General features: G+C 35.6%; 1 long non-coding RNA gene across 1 annotated transcript; it reads right to left on the reverse strand.

Annotated features, from left to right (window-relative positions):
- Positions 1-10001: 10001 nt before the first annotated feature.
- Positions 10002-12079, reverse strand: LOC137125958 (uncharacterized). The gene is made up of 3 exons (XR_010914245.1): positions 11998-12079; positions 10318-10427; positions 10002-10205 (listed from the first exon to the last, which is right to left on the reverse strand). It is a non-coding gene; the product is annotated as an uncharacterized lncRNA (long non-coding RNA).
- Positions 12080-12203: the final 124 nt, after the last annotated feature.

A 12203-nucleotide genomic window follows, 5' to 3' on the forward strand; every position in this document is an offset into this window, starting at 1 on the left:
ATGTCCTTAAGGCAATGTATTGTTTTTATGACTTCTTTAGTTTTTCTTAATTAAAATATTCAGTTGTAATTGAATTTAGTGACAAGTGACATAGAGCCAGGACCGAGGATCAAACCACTGACCCTGTGGTCTGTGCAGCACTGCCTAACCAACTGAGCTACAGCCGCCTCATATATTTTAACTTCTAACTTAGTTTAAAGAATTCAGTAGATAATATGAAGAGTTACGTTAAAAAAACAGAGGGACATGAGAGACTTTTACCTGATACTGCTCTCTCTGTGTTTGCAGCTCCAGCTCTACTCTGCTGACTGTTTGTGTCTGACTCAATAGGAGCTGTTGTGCATGCTGCAAAGACTTCATTACCTCCTAAACAATCACATATTTCCATACATAAAATATTCTGTAGCCATCCACAATGAAGAAATTATGCACTTTGCACTTTGAGCTCAAATGAAATACAATGTCCTTTCAGTTGAATAAAGGATGCTATATTCAGTATTAGTAAAACGGTAATAGTAAAACATCTTCCCAAACAGCTGCTGTACACACCACAAAAAACACTCAAAGTATTTTGATTTTTTCTTACTATTTTCTACTTTTCCTCACCTTCTTTTCTGCTCTTAAAGCATAATTTTCCTCTCTGAGTCTCTTGTTCATTTCAGACTCCTAAAGATAAAAGAAATGCAGATGAATGCTGCATTACTGGCTTAGAAAAAAATATTTTCATGATTGTCATTTACCATGTCCAGTTTCTGGTGCAGCTGCTGAATATTCTCCTCTTTGCCTGTAGGAGTGTGGGTCTTGTCATGTCTGACTGTTGTCACCTTGGCTTTGATCAACTTCTTACTTACATCTTCCAACTCCTGAGAAAACAACATGCATTCAAATATTTAAATGTGTAACACTGCCCAAGTTGATTCTTTTCAAATTGAATGTTTAATACTTTTAATACTTTAGTTTACTTTAGAATACACTTTGTAATTTTTATCAGGCAACAATGGATTTTTATTGGCTGTTTCAACAGGTACAACCTACAGTAGCAAAACCTTTTTATTACACATACCTCCATCAGTGACACAATGGTTTCTTCTTGCTTTGTGTTTGCAGTGGACAGTTTCTTATTTATTCTTATGGCCTCATTAACTGTATGAATTAAAAACAGTAAGACACAATTACAGACAATGCTATGACAAAGCTACATTGGTGTAACAATAATATTTTTATACATTTTTATCATATGCTGGAGGTTTAATTTTTTCTAGTTGGTAAAACCCTTTTCAGACAGACCACAGACCATTTAGCTAAATACATTCCTATCTTTGCTTTTTCTTTTAAATTAGCAACTGCTCTAGCAGCATGAGACAAGTGTATAATTTTATCATTTCTTTATATAAATACAGATACTGTGGTTTAGGAATGTGAGATAAATGTGTTTTTAAACATGGGAAACATAGCTGTGATAATATAATTGGCTACAATTTTAGATTACAATGGCTACCTGATAATGTAAAGCCTTCTACTGTTAACAGCACATATTTCACGTTCACACGTTCATTTACTATAGTCAACATTCATGACATAATATACACACTATGAAAACATTTAATAATATTATCTCCTGTTTAAGTAAACATGTTGCTCATCTAAATTGTGGATCACACATGAAGATAAAAACAGAGAAGTTTAAGCAGCACTACCATATTTAGAGATTTGTAGTTATAGTGATATCATATTATTAGTGATAAAGTGGATGTCTGTGGCCCAAAACATCATAACTAAGCAAAAACTCATATTATGGCTTACAGCTCACTGAAACCTAAAGCCTTTGTCGCAGAAAATAATGTCCAGTTCCTCTGTCAGCAGACAACAAAGAGGGTAAGCTTCACAAGTGATCAACAGAAGTCAATGGCTGAAGAGCAGAAAAGTATCTCAACAGCAGATTGCTTATGGGTTGTTTACAGCACATGCAGATTCATGAATCAATCATGACTGTTTTAAACAGGACAAGCTGCTGGTGTCAGTGTGAATGTTTTCTTGATTCAGTAACACTAAGCCTTGTTGTTGACCTTGGAGAGTTCTTTGCAGCCAGGTCTATTCTTTATCAAAATACCCTAGAGGAGCTTTTAAAGAAACATGACAGTGAACTTTGTTCATTACCCATATCTTGACCCTAAAATAATATCTTTGTGATGAAGTGAAAGTGGATATTTGAAAAAATAATGTGCTATTGAATATTGTGCAGATGCAAAGTCACTCTCCTGTTTTATGTCTGCATGGTCAAAGATCTCTGTGAATTGTTTCCAGCACCTTGTTCATTTATACTCATTCAGGGTATTCTGAAAGGGCTGCTTCTAGTCTAAAATATCTAATATATATTATACTGAACACTTTGTACATTTTAAGGCACAGTCTTGTACTGACATTCAGTAGCATATACTGATGTACAGATATGCCAATTTGCATTTGCAGAATTGTTACTGTAGTTGTGTCTGACATCAACCAAATATAATTTTTGCAGCACAGTACAATTTGCAAACATATAATAAATTACATTAGACAAAAAGCATCTAGATGTGTGCATTTCTGTGTATCCATAAATCAATACATTTATCCATTCATTACCATTTTGCTCTAATTTTTCATGTGCCTGCTTAACCATGGCACACTGCCTGGAGAGAGCAGTGAATCGTTTGTCTACCTCCCCCAGCTGGTTCAAGTGGCTTTCCTTTGAACGGCTCTGCAAGGTTAGCTTCTGTTCCTGAGGAAAGGGCATGAAGAAAACATGCAAAGAAATACTGTCACAGTGCTAACCCTGTAGAAAGAACACCACAGATTGACCATATCACACAGGTTTCATCAAACCGTAAAATAAAGATGTCGTTATTCTAGTTGTGCATATAAACTACATTACACCGCACCTCCATACATTTTCCATGCATTTTCCCTTGTGACTAAGCTACATTGCAAGGGTTTTAGAATGTTAACGTAACAATGTTCGGACAACATAACATTTTAACCGGACAAAATATTCTGCTATACAGGTTTATATGTTAAACAATTAAGCATACAACTGTCACATTAATCCTAATTTATTCATTTGTAATATACAGTAGTTATGTCACGCTTGATGCCGACAATTCAACACAGTACATTTTAAAGCAGGGGTCACCAACCTTTTTGAAACTGAGAGCTACTTCTTGGGTACCGATTAATGTGAAGGGCTACCAGTTTATTACGCAGTTTTGAAATAACAAATTTGCTCAATTTACCGTTAATTATATGTTATTATTAACAATTAAACTAATGATATTCATCTATGTGAAGACACGGATCATGTTAATGATTTCATTCTCCCCTTTTAGAGTTGCTATTGATATATATGTGTGTATGTGTGTGTATACATAAACAAACAAACACTATAGAGGTGACATAGTATCTAACTTTAAAAATTTTGCTACAATAAAAAAAATGTATTAGTCCATTAATACGTAATTGCTTACGGAAATTATGAGACGAAAGATTATTATCATGTACATGTCTGTTTACTATAAAGCTAAAAGCCTATCCTAGTTGTCATTGGGCAAGAGGGTGAGTGGACCCTGGACAGATGCCAGTGTATCGCAGGGCCACAGAGACACTCACACCCATGGGCAATTTTAGATTCACTAATTAACCGAACATGCATGTTTTTGGACTGTGGGAGGAAACCGGAGTACCCAGAGGAAACTCACGCAAGGCCGGGGAAAGCATGCAAACTCCACACAGAAAGGCCAAGGCCGGTCAGGGCACAAACCTGCAACTTTTTAGCTGTGAGGTGGCAGCGCTAACCACTCCACCACCATGCTGCCCATGTCATTTACATCCAAACAAAAAAATCAAACAGGTGTATTTCCCAAAATGTCAAACTGATCTGTAAGAGAAAGAAATCAATCTTTGAAAAAGCGGGAAATGAGGAGGCAAAAGGCACATTTTGTAAGATAGAGAATACCATAGTGGAAACAGCTGTCAAGTGACCGAGAGGATCAAGGTTTAATGCATGTTAGTGTCTCTTTCACTAGAATGAAGGAATCAACTCAGCTCATGCCTCAGAGCACTTTATGGCTCTTCAAACTGCCATTATAGTTTGATTGTCTGTATCAAGCTGAGCAGATTCTTTTCTTCTCTGATTTTCCCACTCACTCACTTCAATCTTATTCTCACTCCCTCCTATCCATTTCCCCAATACAGACGTTCTCTTCAACTCCCCCCACTCTGCTGAGCTCCTGTTATGTGAAGAAGGTTAAACCGAGCGAAGCTTAGTTATAAAATATTTTAATAGAGATATTTTCTCTGCTGTGCTGGCAGTTCAAAGTGTCACACACTCCCTATCCGTTACTCCTATAGAGCTCGTCCCTTCAAACCCATCCCTCCTTAGCACCATTCCGTCATCCTCCACTTTTAATTTTTCTCACTCCCACCAATTCTCTGTCAACAGTTTGTATAAGTGCAACATCCTTTCTTACCAGCTCACTTGATTTCTTCTCCAAGTTGTACTTTAGCAACTGTAAAACAAAAAGTAAAAGAAGGGTTTCCACTGTCATTAACAGCAAATTGTGGGTTGCTGTTATGCATTTGAAAATCAGGTTTTCTACTAATTTTTCTAAAGATCCAAAAAATAAGAAATATGTTTTTCTTGTACAGCATCCAATTACAAAACGTTGTATACATTAGTCCAAAATGCCACTAAAATAATACAACACATGACAGAAATAGAAATCTTTAAAATACATTTGACAACTGCTTATTTAAGGTCAAGCAATTCTGAATCTCAGAAAAATTTAATTAATGGACCTGAAGGTAACATTGTTAGGTCAGAAGTTACATAACTCTGTAACTGTACTAGATAAACAGTATGGGATTGATCAACATGATGTATATCAGTTTGAGTGTCGTGATTTATATTTATTCACTTTAATACAAATACTTTCACAAATATTGTACATTATATACTGTCTTTGGAAGATTGTATTTGGTATTAATGTTATTGTTGTATTAACTAATAAGTATGCTCACAGCAGATTAATCATATATATCAGTGTTTTTAATGAGTTTTCATTACATTAGTCCAAAACATGGATCCCAGCCTATAAAAGTCTGAAGTGACATCTTGGAATGTAACTTTGAAAGTAACTGACCAACCCAAAGATGTTAATGCACAATAATGTGCAATCCTCACCCTGGAGAAGATGGAGTGATTGAAATGTTTAAATAATAACAAATACTGCTGCAGTGATATATTAATGTTATTTGTACAGAAATGTAAAAAACTAAAAAATAATTGTCGTCCTCCAGCCCTTTAGCTCCACTGTCTTTTCTGGACATTTATTTTGTACCCATTTTCCCCACTTCCTGTTATGAGGTCATTTATCCAGCTTCACTGCTCATCACTGACCATTATTGATACACCTGTTCCACTGCCTATTTATGCTCAGCTGTCCCCTCCTTGTCTTTTCTCCAAGATGGAACACCCTGTCTTCTGGTTTGCCTGTTTACCTTTTGATTTTAGGTTTGGTAGTTAGGTTCCTCATCTAGCTCTGTTGTAGGCACAGTTAGTTTGCTAATATTAGCCGTTCTTGATATGTCTTGAATATCCACACTCCTGTTTTTTTTTCATATCTGTTCCTGACCTGTTCTTTTTAGTGCCAACTTTAAAGTTATTGTTTTAACCAGTTTGCATCTGTTCTTTTGTCTGCGCTGTACTACCTGGTAATTTCTCACAACCCCTTTCTCTGGTTTGCATCCTTGTCCAGGCTATTCCCTAGTTTATGTATTTGTGCTCAAGTGCGGATTCTGACTCTAAGTTGATGTTATTCGCTGAAGTCTGGTTTCGGTATTTATGCTTTAAAACTTTAGTCTTACTGCACTAGCTTCATGCTTTTCTATAGATTTGTTGTGTTCGTTTTCTGATTCAGTTTCACCCTTGCTAACTTCCTTATCGCTAGTTTCAAGATTATTAGTCACATTATTAGTCTTTTACCACACTGGTCTCCGATCTCCTTCTGGATTGAGTTGTTTTGTCAGTTCCCTGATGTCTCTGATTAAAGTTCTTATTTTAACACATTTTCTCTCACCGTTTACTCTGCTCATAAACAAATCCTGACAATAATATAAATGTTTAAACGTTCTTTTAAATGTGAATAACATTAGCTGTCTATTGTACTTAAATTTTTACATTACGAGCTTCGAATTTTGGGACCATTTATTACACAACCTGTTAATTTCTCAGGCTTAGTGGAGTTGTCATTGTGCGAATGAAGAATCTAGATTTAATATTTTGCAAATATGCATTTGCATCTCATATAGATTAATCAAATAAAGATAAGACGAAATATAATTTCATCATATGCACGAGGAGCCGGGAATGTAGGCCGGTAAATTTTTGGTTTAATGTTAATAAGATTGCTTACAAAGAAAATAATTTCGGTTCTTATTAATTTCAGATATGACTGTTTAGAGGCACACAATGTGTACCTAAACTGTAAATAGCGCAGTGCCTCAATAGGCAGAGTAGCCAACCATAGGGTCGGAGGTTTCCACCCCACTCTTCCCAACCAAAGTGTCCCTGGGCAAGACACTGAACCCCCAACTGCCCAGTGCCAAGTACTAGTCCCAAAGCCCATTAGAAATGGGAAAGGGTTGCGTCAAGAAGGGCATCGAGTATAAAAATATTCCAAATAAAAATGCGGACTGCTGTGGAAACCCTGAATTTACAGGATAAGCGGAAAAGGGGGAAAAAAAAAAAAAGTTAGTCACTAACTAAATATTGCATATATATTGTATGTTTATCTGTCTATTATTGGTATTTATTGAGATTAAAATAACTGCATTAATGAATTATATTTTAATTAAGCAGTAACTGAGCCATACTATTCCAATGGAGCTAAAATTTTTAATTTAGCAGATCACCAAGGTATCACAAATAAATCACTTCAATCCCACCTGCCAATGATGTGAAAATGTTTTAAATTAAAGAAATCCACCAGACCATATCACAGCAATGAATACAACTCGGCCTTACTTAAGCCAAACACTGCAGTCACTGTCTTCCAGATAGAATATCAGTGTCTACTGTCTATGTAACAAGGCTGGGGTCTTTGAGTGCAGTGGACCATAGGGACAGCTGTATATCATCCCTGTGGTGTCAAGCCAAAAGACAAACACTCTGAGAGCCAGGCTAGGTCAGGCCTATGCCCTTCATTCTCATTGGGCATGAATTTTCTTTATTTACTTATGTCTTTTAAGAATTTGGTAAAGGTAAAAGGTAAAAACAATGTATGTGAAGAAGTAAAGGAAAGAACGTTGATTGCTGGTGTGTATGAGTGAGACAGAGGAATAGAGACAGACATTACAGGCAGCGAGTGTGTGAATAAAACTCAATACCTGGAGAGACTTCAACTCTTCTTTTAGGTTGTTAATCTCCTTATCTTTCAAGTCAGCAATAACTTGGTATTTCCCCTGAAATGTTGAATTATTATTGTGAGTTTCAAAAAAGCAATACCAAGTACACCAAAAAATAATTCACCCAAAAGGATTGTGCACTGGTGCCTGAATTAATCTGCTACTGCACTGATGTTATTTACAGTAAATGCTTTAAGAACAAGCTGCTCATACCTTCTCCTCCTCAGTGTTTCTGATTTTGGCCTGAAACTTGAGAACAACAACAACAAAAAAAAAAAAAAAAAAAAAAAAAAAAAAAGCTTTATTTCACTATTTATAGTTATTAGTTTGAATACCAAACATATAAGCAAGCAAACATACTTGCTTTTTCAAATTAGTCAGTGACTCTTTGTGCTGGTTTGTCATGGTTTCAATTTGTTGTTGTAGAGATTCCTGTCATAGATGAAAAGTCTGAATCATTCCAAATGATAATTAAAATATAAAGCATAAAAATAATACATTTTTAAATAAGACTGAAAACATATAGTATCTTCTTAATACTTTACTCTTTAAGAAACTAAATATAAATATTAAAAGTGCTGATATAAACCTTTTCCCACTCCAGCTCCTGTTTGTCCAACACCAGCTTACTGAGTTGATCCTCAAAGCGTGTCTCTGCATCCTGCACCATGAAAAGACATCATTTATACACCAAGCAGCTACTCTGTTAAATGCCAGGCTAGGTCTTAGCTACTCTCAGACCATCAACAATATTTGTCTAAAGAATATTTCCCTTTCATGAATTCACAAACATAGCCAGATCAGAGAAAAGACAGTACATTTTGTTGGGGCAATGAATGGTACAGTGCAATCTTGATATGATACAGACTGACCCCTATCTCTTCAATCCTGTGGGCAAATAACTTTCTTTGCCAAAACCGCAAATTGCTGTAAGTTTCTTTGGTTCATTCCTAAGTATCTTTTGGAGAAGCCCCCCCCCAAAAAAAGCAATATTAGAAGGGAGGGTATATTTGTGGAAAGCCATCCCTATCCTCCCCCTTCTCTTAGAGAAGGCAGGTAAAAGTCATTTGCCTTCTATATCCACGGCACTTTTTATGTTCATGTGGGAGCTGGTTAAGTCACTGAGTTTATATTATAAGTTCTAATAAAACTATGCTACTACTATGGCACAAAAAGGAGTGCACAGAAAATAAAGCTGTAATTTTTCAAGTGAGGAACAATTTGTGTGTATGCATGTTTAAAAAGACACTAGAAAACTTTACTGGTAATCTATGTAAATAAAAACAGGCACCTGCAAATTCACTGTAAGCTTGGGGTACTTAAATATTTTGATTAACAAAATGAAAAATAATATAGATTTTTACTTACTATATGAAAATTCATAACAGTTTCATTCATATTTTTATTATAGCCTTTCATCTCTTTACTACTTCATTGCTGTTTTGAATGACTGCCTTTTATGGGGCATTAAGAAAGAAAAAACTACATATCTTAGCATAAAAATGAGATGGTGCACTTGATAGTTTAGTTGGAGGAAGTTAGACATAGTTATTCTAAAGTTTTCTACCATTGTGTCATAGTCATAAGGCACGATGCTGATATCATTTAATATATATATATATATACATACACACACACACACACATCATTTCAAACCAATCATCAATAATGTATTTGATTATAGGCATTCCAGATCACATATGTAACCATTTCATTCTAAACATATTCTCTGACATGAATTTAAAGTTAAGTGTAACACTATACCACATTTTTACCAACTAATGCTGTAGTTTGTGCTGTATTTAAAAAATGAAACAAAAAAAGAAAAACATAGGAATTTGACATGCTCAGGAATGTCCGGGACCGTCGTGACATCCTCTTGCTTCCTAACCCCTCCGCCCAGTGAACAGCAAAACTACAAAGTGTTACTTTGATAACAGCAGTGCCTGAGGAGGATCATACTGATATACCATATTGTGTTTGTGTCCCAGTTAGCATGACTATAACAATAAAAACTAAATGGCAACAAATGACAGACATCCCGTTTTTGGCCCCTTAACCTTTAAGCATACTCAGGATGTATTGTCAAGTTAAACTACTTGCTTAAGGGCACAAACCATTATCTATTTTTGTTACTTTTACAAACAAATGTGCTTTCTACTTATTGGTCAGTGGCCAAATGGTTTATATGACCCTCATCTTGACACAATGTGGAGAGTGGCTCTCACCCAGATAGCCAAAGGGGCAGTTGGCTTCCTCTGAGGACACTACCGCTATCCCTACCATGCTGTGAAATTACTCTACTCTTTAACCAAACAGAGAGCATAAAATGTATATATATATTTTATAATATTTGTAGTATAATAGTCCATTTAGTTAAACTGACAATTTGCCAAATAGTTCTCAGGCATCCTGAGACAAATGATATATTTCTCTAAATTTAGATTTGTGGTATTGTAAATCATCCTAGATGTTTAAATGAAGACTTTCTTTGTTAGTTTACCAGCAATAGAAATACATACACAACTGGTGATTAGTAGCCACAAATTTTACAGAAACAGTTTTTAATTTTTTTTATTAATTTTGCCTTAATATACTACACATGGGCTCAAAAAAGAGACTTATACCCTTCGAATATGCAGCTCCTCAACCACCTCAAGTAGGTGGGTTTTACATTCCAATAAGTGTAGCAAGATGGTGCCTTCACTTTGTGTTTTACAGTGGGTGTTGGGCAGAGACAACCCCTCCTCCAACACAAGTCCTTCTACCTGAATAACATAAAAGCTGAGATAAATACATGTAATTTTTAAATAAATAAACAAGTCAGTTAACAATTGTTTAAATGTGTTTTGTCTTCCGCTGTTAGAAGTCATAACTTACAGTGGTGTAGTTGGGGAGTGTTTCAGAGTCTGCACTGAAATCCATTGGACTGTCTCAGGGCAGGCCAAGGTCCCACTGGGATGTCTTTTAATCAAGAAAAAAAGTCTTTGCTGGAAAAGGTCAAAAAAATTGAATGTTTAATGAGCAGTAACATTGTGCCAGACCACGTATAAGCTTACATAATCACTTCCTCATATGCAAATTTTACTGCTAAGTGATTTTATTAGAAATAATGGGCTGGCACATTAAAGCCTCATAGTGTTTCTCAATCACTACAATCTAACCTAATGGCTTTGAAATGACCATTAGTGTTTTTTCTTTCTTTGTTTTACACCACTTCCATTGCAGTGAGAAGATAACACCTTGATAAGCCATCTAGGTTAAATTGAACCAGACCATTGACACTAACAGGGGTCAGAGCAATAACACTCAATGGACAAATTGTGCTGTCAATGTTTTTTAAATTATACAGGTTATTTAATTTGACCTGTGGATGGTCTTCTCCAAGAGGTTCTGTACCCTCAACATAACCAAGAAAGTGAGTGACACACACACACACTGCATACACGCAAACACACACCTTCTGGAAAATATGACTATTTAAGTGGGAGGTCTCCACTAGCCACTGATCTCTTAATAGAACAGACCTTTTTTTCTACCATTTAACCTGCACTGGTATCAATCATGTTGGAGAATTAAATGATCCCTGCTAGAATTGGCTACTCTCATAAAATGACATTGTGACCCCAGGCTGAGGAGGGAGGGGATGTGCTAGTGTGTTAGTGTGTCAAAGTGAGTGTGTGCCTTATGCGCACAGTGTGAAAGTGTATGTGGCTGTAACCGAGGGAGTAAACCAAAATGTCTTTATTTGCTTCTCCAATAATTCAGTTGAGCAGATATTAAGCACCATATCTAAAGGTATGAAAAGAAAAATTTAAAGATTTGCCATCCATTTAATGGGACTATTTCCTTTAGATAAGTTCTTTTTGGAACTGTTAATGCTCTTGAGGAATGAAATGCAAACACAACACTCAACAATGGCAAGTCAGCACACAAGGGAACATGATTTTATGGGTTTTCGACTGTTTATCAGTAAATACTATGTAAAGTCTCTATTACAAGAAATGCATCTGCCACATTCACCTAGATACCAAGTGTAAGAATCAGAGAACAACAAGCAAAAGGCTTAGAGATGGCAACTTTTTCTTATAAAAGGCAAATTAGTTTTTCTACCAGCTTTTCTTTTTAGGAAATTACTTAATTAAATTACTACATTTACCACTACTTTGACTCTTTTATCAGTTTGAAACAGCCAGCCATTGGTTTCCAAAGTCATTTGAACTCAAATGAGCTTTAGAAGCATCAATTAGCTAACGTTGATACTTTGACCTATAATTTTAGTCAGAATTCAACTTGTTACATCCTCCAAATGTTTATATAGTTAGGCTTTTCACATTGATTTTAATTGATAAAATTATGACTGAAAATTATGCAAAGCTGTAGGCTAAATAAAAAGCTAAGTCATGTTAGCTTGCAAAGGAAGGTTAGCTAGCTGGCACGAGCCTCCACTGGCTCCCATAACTTAAAATAATAGTCATTAAATTATTTTGACATATGCAGTTTTAAAGGTTTTAGCAATGGGAATAAAAATGTTCCAAGTGAACCAGTGATTACCATTACCTTTGATGATTATTCTAGTAAGCTAAGAATAAACCGCTAACCGAGTTAGCCTTTGTTCCCAGTTGCGCCCTCGTGCGTCCACGCCTACAACGTGACGCCACCCGCTCAGAGCAGAAACACGGATTTACAACTTCAAATTTCATTAAAGCAGTGCTCTTTAAATATTTGTTAATTATCATTATAAATTCAAATTCAAATATTACAGA

This window comes from Channa argus, chromosome 4 (genome assembly GCF_033026475.1).
Source record: "Channa argus isolate prfri chromosome 4, Channa argus male v1.0, whole genome shotgun sequence".
Lineage (NCBI taxonomy): Eukaryota > Metazoa > Chordata > Actinopteri > Anabantiformes > Channidae > Channa > Channa argus.